The 7,150-nt window shown below is 43.6% G+C and overlaps 1 pseudogene; it reads right to left on the bottom strand.

Moving 5' to 3' along the window:
- Positions 1 to 478: 478 nt before the first annotated feature.
- On the bottom strand, positions 479 to 956 carry LOC127666984 (ubiquitin-40S ribosomal protein S27a-like; annotated as a pseudogene).
- Between the last annotated feature and the right edge of the window lie 6,194 nt (positions 957 to 7,150).

Here is a 7,150-nt window from a genome sequence, read left to right as displayed (position 1 = left end):
TCCTGAGTTCAAATCCTAGCAACCATATGGTGGCTCACAACCATCAGTAATGAGAACCAATGCCCTCTTCTGGTGTGTCTGAAGACAGCTACAGTGTATTTATATATAATAATAAATAAATCTTGGGGCCAGAGTCAGCAGAGGTCCTGAGTTCAATTCCCACATGATTTCTTACAACCATCGTACAGCTACGGTGTACTCATATACATAAAATAAATAAATAAAGGAAATTTTCCTCTTGAGGACCACTGTCAGTTTTTAAAATATATTTTAAAGGTTTTCTCATTAGCTATTTACATTTCAGAATTGTCATGTCTTCTTGAATAACTGGCCCTTTATGATGCGATGGCTCCTTCCTTCCTTCCTTCCTTCCTTCCTTCCTTCCTTCCTTCCTTCCTTCCTTCCTTCCCTCCCTCCCTCCTTCCTTCCTTCCTTCCTTTCTTTCTTCAGTTCCTTCTTTTTATTAATTCATACACAACTACTCACATTGTGGTTTCTTGAAGCAGTACATCAGACAACACTTGCCCACAGTAATGTCTGTCAAAGTGGCTAGCCATGAAAACTCCAGCCCCGCCTTCATCAGAAGGACATTGTCTATGAAGGTAACTAATTTAATTCTACCATTTTCATTTTCACCCCCCCCCCCCCCTTATAGTATTTCAGCACAGCCAACTTAACCTTGTTTCTCTTATGCTTATTCTTCTTGGGAGTGGTGTAAGACTTCTTCCTTTTCTTAGCTCTACCACGAAGTCTCCTCACAAGATGAAGGGTAGATTCCTTCTGAATGTGGTCTTCAGACAACATGTGACCATTTTCCAGATGCTTATCAGCCTCTGCTCATCAGGAGGAACTCCTTCCTTTTCCTGGATCTCGGCCTTTCCATTTTCTATAGTGTCCAAGGGTTCAACCTTGAACAGGATGCTCTTTCCTATAAGAGTCTTCACAAAAATCTTCATCGGAGATGGCAGATCAGACAGTGACATCTCTTTCCAGGAATACTTGTATCCAGTATTCCTTATTCTAAAATCTACCTGTCCTGTCCAACACGAAAGCAATACACCAGCTTTGTTCTGACTCTTAACAGGGTATATTTTTGGGCTGGAGAGATGGCTCAGCAGTTAAGAGCACTAACTGCACTTCCAGATGTCCTGAGTTCAAATCCGAGCAACCACATGGTGGCTCACAACCATCCATAATGAGATCTAATGCCCTCTTCTGGTGTGTCTGAAGACAGCTACAGAGTACTTATATATAATAAATAAATAAAATCTTTTTAAAAAAACAGGATATATTTTCTCCCATCTATATCAATTTCTTGTGGATTCTATAGTGACTTATCACAAATCTCTATCCTTTCAGATGAAATCTGGTATGCAAATTATGTTTGAAATGATATAATATTTTGGAGGTTTGGAAGTCAGAAGTCCATAGTCATGTTGGCCTGAAGTCAGTGTTGATTGCTTCTAGAAAGCTCTGGGAGAAGATACATTTCATTGTTTTGTTTTTTTTTGTTTGTTTTTTGTTTTATAGTTTCTAGAGGTCTTGCCTAGGGTCTCTTCTTCCCAATGCAGAAAGAAATCAATGAGTGGCAACTTGATGTATCATGGTTCATAAGATGGAAAGCCTTGTATAAGCATCATGTGGAGCTGCTCTATTAGACTTACTAAGGTGTCTGGGTATATTTAACCTGGAGAACTGAGGACTCAATAAAACAAGATAGCTATAGTGTATAGTATAGTGGTTAGACTGAAAACAGTCCTGTAGACTCATTGGGAGTGACCTTAGAGGTATGGTCTGGTCAAAGCAAGTATGTCACTGGGGGTGGGTTTTGAGATTTCAGAAGCTCAAACCAGGCCTAGTGTGATACTCTCTTCCTGCTGCCTGCCAATCTAGATGTAGAGATCTCAGCTGCTTCTCCAGCATCATGTCTGTCTGCATGTGGCCATACTTCCCTCTATGATTATAATGGACTAAAGATCTGAACTGTGAGTTAGCCTCAATGAAATGCTTTCCTTTATAAGAGTTACTGGGCTGGTTCCTCAGAAAATTAAAAATAGTTCTACTTGAAGACCCAGCTATATCACTGATGCCCAAAAATGCCGCACTACACCACAAGGATATGTGCTCCATCATATTAATAGCAGCCTTATTGATAATAGCCAGAAGCTGGAAACAACCCAGATGTCCCTTAACTGAAGAAAGGATACAAAAAATGTTCATTTACACAATGGAATACTATTCAGCTATTGAAAACAAGGACATCATGAATTTTGCAGGCAAATGGATGGAACTAGAAAATAACCATCCTGAATGAGGTAACTCAGATCCAAAAGGACATGCATGGCATGTACTCACTGATTAGGGGATATTAGCCAAAAAGTACAGAATACCTAGGACACAACCTACAGACCACAAGAAGTGTAACAAGCAGAAAGGCCCAAGTGAGGATGTTTCAATCCTGAGAGGCAGAGGGTGGGAGAGGGTAGGGAGAAGGAAAAGGGAACAGGATCAGGTATGGGGGAATGGACAGGATAGAAGCGCAGAGGGCAAAGAGAATGAATGGAGGTAAGCAGCATCAGATGGTGGACGGGGGCGGGGGGGTGCCCTCTAGAAAGTACCAGAGACCTGGGAGGTGAGAGATTCTAAGGATTCGATGGGGGTCACCTTAGTCACTCCAACACTGGGGAGAAGAACTCAAAGATAAGCAGGACCCCAAGCAGAGGGTCAAGGTTACTAACCCACAGTCAAAATTTGTGACCCAGAACTGTTTCTGTCTAAAGGAACTGCAGGGCCAAAAATAGAGACTGAAGGAAAGGCAGTCCAATGGCTGTCCCAACTTGGGATCCATCTCATGGGGGAACACCAAGGCTTGACACTAATACTGGTACTATGATGTGCTTATAGACAGGAGCCTGGCATGGCTGTCTCTTGAGAGGCCTTACCAACAGCTGACTGAGACAGAAGCAGATACTTACATCCAACCATTGAACTGAAGTTGGAGACCCCTTTGGTTGGATTAGGGGAAGGTTTAAAGAAGCTGAAAGGAAGAGAGACATCATAGAAAGACCAGAAGTCTCAACTTACCCAAAACCCCAGGGAGCTCCCCAACACTGAGACACCAACCAGGAGCATACATGGGTCTGTCCGAGGCCCCTGGCACAAATATAGCATAGGTCTGCCTGGTCAGGCCTTAGTGGGAGAAGCTGTGCTTAATCCTCAAGAGACTTGAGGCCCCAGGGAAGGGGGAGAACAATAGAGGAGGGAAGCACCCTCTTGGAGGCAAAGAGAAGGAAGAATAGGATGAGGAACTGTGGGACAGGGAACTGAGACAGGGGCAATGATGGGAATGTAAATAAATAAAATAATAAAAATTGAACAAAAAAACAGTTGCTATGTTCATGGTGCCAATTCACAGCCATAGGACAGTGGCTAAGACAGTAGTTGTTTGAAAAACATTGGGAAGAAAAGCAGAAGCACATGCTGGACAGCTAGTGAGACTTAACTCTCCACCTCAATGTGGGTGGCTGCGTACAAAATCAGCCTGAGAAGTGGGCAAAGAGTTCTTGCAAAGGGAGGCTGTATGGTGCATATCACCAGCAGCCCTGCTGTAGCAGACAGGGAAGTCTAAATGTACAGACACAAAGGACAGACCCTCCAGCCATAGCCATGGGGTTGAGGATGGGAACTAGGGGCTGCGTTGGGGATCTATTCCATTCCTTATTGTCCTTGCCATTGTGTGGGGATTCTCATAGCCCAGGGATTTCCTTTAGCAAGTGAGAAGTGTGTGAGAACTAATTTCTTTTCTTTCTTTTTTTTTTTTTTGTCAATGTATATTTCTTTCTTTATTTTCTATATTCTTTGTTTACATTCTTTCTTTTAATATTTTTATTTTCTATATTCTTTGTTTACATTACAAATGATTTCCCCTTTCCCAGATCCCCCCTTCCCATATGTCCCATAAACCTTCTTCTCTCCATCCATTCTCCAATCACCTCCCTCCTTTTTCTCTGTCCTTATATTCCCCTCCTATGTTAGATCAATCCTTTCCAGGATCAGGACCCTCTCCATACTTCTTCATGGGAGTCATTTGTTATGTGATTTGTGCCTTGGGTATTCAGAGCTTCTGGGCTAATTTCGTATTCCCAGCCAGCTTTCAACCAGTGACCAATGAGAGCTGGTGAACTGATCCTCTGGTAAGCATGCCCTTAGGGTTTGATAACATAGAGGCAGCTATTTCCACCAGTGCCTTGGGTCCCAAGTGTGCCTAACTCTGATTATTCACAGACAATTTGGCTTGAGCATATTTGGCTCATTCATTGCCTTCTCTCTATCCACTCACCAGTTGTCTTAGGGTTCCTGTTGCTGTGAGGAGGCACAGGAGCACTGCAGCTCTTTCATCAGGGGCTGGCTTACCATTCGGAGGTCTAGTCCATTATCATCATAGAGGGAAGCATGGCGGCGTGCAGGCAGACATGGTGCTGGAGAAGGAGCTGAGAGTTCTACATCTTGATTGGCAGACAGCAGGAAGAGACAATGAGCCACAAGGCCCGGTGTGAGGTTCTGAAACCTTGACGCCCACCCCCAGTGACAGTTCCTCCAACAAGACCACACCTACTCCCAAAAGGCCACACCTCCTGATAACGACACTCCCTATAAGCCTAGGGGGATCATTTTCATTGAAATCACTGCACGAAGTTTCTTCTATTGCAATGTTTCTTGGCATCATCTTGCCATCAAAACTCTTTGTACCTGAGTCCATACATCAGTCCAAACCAGGCAGGCACAGGGGAAAAATATATGTGTATATGTATATGTATATATGCATATGCATATATATGTATATATGTGTATATATATATATGATTTTTTAAAAATCACGATTGAAGTACATGTCCCATTGTAACAAGAACATCAGAAAAAAGGCTGCAGGCTGCTTCAACAAGGCTGTGAGGCTGGACTGTAATGGGATTCCTGGCAAGAAGAATGCTTTCTCAATGTCTCAAAGGACAGGACTATAAGACCATCAAAGGATTAAAATGCCCTGAAAGTCGTCATCATGTGCTTGCTCTGGGACAGGGAAGCAGATGTCCTGAGGGCCCTCTCAGCTAGGCTCTGTCTAGAGGGCTTTGGCAGCTGTAGCTTTGTGTTTTATTTGCTGGCAAGGCAAAGCCTTTGCCAGAGAGCCTGGGGCTATCATAACTTTTATACACAAACTTTGCATCCACTGTCTCTTGTGGGCTGATAGTACGACATTAGCTGCTTGTGGATGACAGTGCTTGGTGGGAGGTGGATGCTCTTGCTGGGGAGCAGGTTTGACAGTGAGCCTGTACAGGTCAAAGAGCACAGCATACGGGGACTGCTAGTTCAGTAAGTGGAATCAGCCACACGTATTCACATCCCCCTTTATTACTTTCTTCTTCTTTTAGGACTTCTCCCCTATATTCATAGAACATTTGAATCATAGGAAAAAATTTCCCAGGTGCCACAGACATAATATACTCATTGGAGTAGGTTAACCTCATTTGAAGGTGGGTTAACCAGGGTCATTTCACATTGTTTTGTGCGGTTCAACCAAATCTGACATGTAGTTCAGAAGCCTGCCATTTTATTTCCCCCTGGAAGTACATTCCACACTGTACATTCACAAAATGTCAACTTCTGTGACTGACACAAGGGATGTGAAGATGATTAGCAGATGACCCTGGAACTGGAGAAATGGCACAGTGGGTAAAAGCATCTCTTGTATAAGCATGAGGACCTGATTTCAGATCCCAACACCCACTGAAAAGACCAGGCATGGCCAAGTATGCCTGTAATTCCCATGATGGGGGTAACAAGAGGATTTGGGGAACTCCAGCCCCCAGGTTCCTACCTTGATTGAGTTCCTTCCCTGACTTCATTTGAAGATGAACAGTGCTGAGGAAATGTAAGTCAAGTAATCCTTTTTCTCCCCAACTTGCTTTTTGGTCATGGTGTTCTGGCACAGCAATAGAAACCCTCACGAAGATATCATCAAGAGGCAAAACAAAAGCAGTCCGAGCCATCCATTTGGCAAAAGCTGAGGGCAGAGGTCCAATAAGAACTCCTTCCCTAGATTCATAAATGGATTGTCGGTTATAGGAAGAAGGTGGTGAAAGGTGGCGAGGAGGTAGCAGTTTCTTCTTTAATGCCCTAGAAAGAAAATATAATCATTGTGTTAACAAGAAGTTTAGGGAATAAAGTAAATCTCTCTGCTCTTTCACTATGATTCCGATAATTGTCTCTCAAAGGCCAGTATGTAAACTTTGGGTCCTATGGTAACAGTGCTAGGAGGGGCTGTGGACCTTTGAGAGGTGAGATCAAGTGGAGATTCTTAGGTCTTTCAGATCATGCCCGTCCACAAGGGTGGGGGCTATAACATCCTCTTCTTCCCCTCTCTCTTTCTTCCAACACATTCTCTTCCATCCCTCCTCTTTCCAGTCTCCAGATGTATTTGTTACAATACATGTGTTTTTATCCTGACACATCACACCACCCTTACCAGATGCCCAAACAATTGGGCTATCTCATTGTGGTCTTCAACCCCCAGAACCGTAAGCTGAGAGACCTCTCTCTGCCTCACAAGTAGCCTGTATCAGACATTTCATTCACATCTTTCATAGTCTGTGGCTCCAGTAGGGATTAAATATTCCAATAAGGACTATATCACATAGACCGAGAGAGGCCTCCATCCTTAGATGAGTCTGTTGATGCTATAGGGACAAAATCCAAGATGTCTGCAGGGAGGAATCTGAGAGGATAGATGCCAAACAAACAAACAAATAAAAAATTGCTTCCTAGACCAACAAGTAGAGCTAGAGCAGGAGAGGGTTTCCTTTGGCCATAGCACACACTTGTTGGCTTACAGATGAAAGGATGTGAAGCCCAAGAAATGCAGTCCCTCTAGACTTTAGCTACCCTCGCCTTGTCTCATGACTTGGAACACTTAAGAGCATTCCAAGTCATGAGACATGGAGTTCCATGATGATTCTCTCTCAGAATCAGCCTACCTTCGTCACCAGCCATCAGGAGATTCAAGTATGAGTGCCAGGCTCCGGCATGGGAGGGAGGGACTGGTAAGCCTTAGGATTTATGCTTCTCCTCACCTCACTGCCCCACAGTCATTGCAGTA

Source organism: Apodemus sylvaticus, chromosome 16 (assembly GCF_947179515.1).
Source record: "Apodemus sylvaticus chromosome 16, mApoSyl1.1, whole genome shotgun sequence".
Taxonomy (NCBI): domain Eukaryota; kingdom Metazoa; phylum Chordata; class Mammalia; order Rodentia; family Muridae; genus Apodemus; species Apodemus sylvaticus.
Note: the sequence above shows the minus strand (reverse complement) of the source record. Positions and strands in the feature narration are given on the sequence as shown.